The sequence below is a fragment of the Panthera tigris genome, chromosome B1, assembly GCF_018350195.1.
Source record: "Panthera tigris isolate Pti1 chromosome B1, P.tigris_Pti1_mat1.1, whole genome shotgun sequence".
NCBI classification, from domain to species: domain Eukaryota; kingdom Metazoa; phylum Chordata; class Mammalia; order Carnivora; family Felidae; genus Panthera; species Panthera tigris.
This window is the reverse complement of record NC_056663.1, coordinates 28404381-28406134: the sequence shown is the minus strand read 5'-3', so window position 1 is coordinate 28406134 and position 1754 is coordinate 28404381.

The window sequence follows — 1754 nt, the reverse complement described above, 5'->3', positions numbered from 1 at the left end:
AGCAGACTCTGCACCACCAGGGCAGAGCCCAACGCGGGCATCTGTGAGATCCTGACCTGAGCTGAAATAAAGTTCCCCAGAACAAGGAGCTTTTTATACCACACTTGAGAGTGGAACTTGGTATTATCGTACATGAATACACCATTGCAGGAAAATGAAATGACCAGATATGAAAACAAACAAAAAAAACCCACCCAGGGGCGCCTGGGTGGCTCAGTTGGTTAAGTGTCTGACTCTTGGTCTTGGCAGGTCATGATCTTACAATTCATGGGTTTGAGTCCATCAGGCTCTACACTGGCCATGCAGAGCCTGCTTGGGATCTCTTTTCCTCTCTCACTGCTCCTCCCCTGCTCACTCTGTGTCTCTCAAAAGAAGTAAACTTAAAAAAGTGTAAAAAAGCTCACCTGTATTTTCATGTTTTCATTGTTTTACTATTATTTTATTTTTAGAGAGAGAACATGAGTTGGGGAGAAGGACAGAGGGAGAGAAAGAATCATAAGCAAGCATGGAGTCTGACACAGGGCTCGATCCCACAACTCTGGGATCAAGACCTGAGCTGAAATCAGGAGTTGGACGCTCAACTGAGTCACCCAGGCACCTTCCCATTGTTTTATTTATAAAAATATTGATCCACCTGGAACTTCCAAATGTTCCAATTTAATGTAAGGTGAAATGAAATAAACCTTGACACTGATTAAGTAAACAAAACATACCTATCAAAAAGAACTTTATTTTTTTAAGCCTTTTTTTCACCTTGTTTTTATTTTAATCACCCAGTGTTCATCACAAGTGCACTCCTTAATCCCTATCACCTATTTCACCCATCTTCCCACTCACCTCCCCTCTGGCAACTGTCAGTTTGTCCTCTATAGTTAAGAGTCTGTTTCTTGGTTTGTCTTTTTCCCTTTGCTTGTTTCTTAAATTCTACATGAGTGAAATAATATGGTATCTTTCTCTTACTTTGCTTAGCATTATACTCTTTAGCTCCATCCACGTTGTTGCAAATGGCAAGATTTCATTCCTTTTTATGGCTGAATAATATTCCATTGTGTATGTATACCACATCTTCTTTATCCGTTCATCAACTGATGGACACTTGGGCTGCTTCCGTATCTTCGCTATGGTCAATAATGCTGCTATAAACATACAGGGGCATGTATTGCTTTGAATTAGTACTCTTGTGTTCTTCGTCTACTTAGTAGTGTGATTACTGGATCATAAGAGTTCAATTTTTAACGTTATGAAGAACCTCCACACTGTTTTCCACAGTGGCTGCACCAGTTTGCATTCCCACCAACAGTGCAAGAGGGTTCCCCTCCCTTCACATCCTCACCAAAACCTGTTTCCTGTACTATTGATTTTAGCCATTCTGACAGGAGCGAGGTGATACCTCATTATAGTTTCGATTTGCATTTTCCCTGATGATGAGTAATGTTGAGCATCTTTTCATGTGTCTGTTGGCCGTCTGTACGTCTTCTTTGGAGAAATGTCTGTTCATATCTTCTGCCCATTTTTAATTGGATAATTTGTTTTTTGGGTGTTGAGTTTATAAGTTCTTTATATATTTTGGGTACTAACCCTTTATTGGATATCAAAAAGAACTGTAAAGCATTAGAGACCTTTGAAATGTCTTTAAAGTTTCATTTCTAGAAATAAAGCAGAACAAACATTTCTACCTAATAGATTTTAAAGAGTTTGACTGAACTGTGAAATGTTCAGTATGGCAAGGTGGACTGAAGAGGCAGGAAACAAAG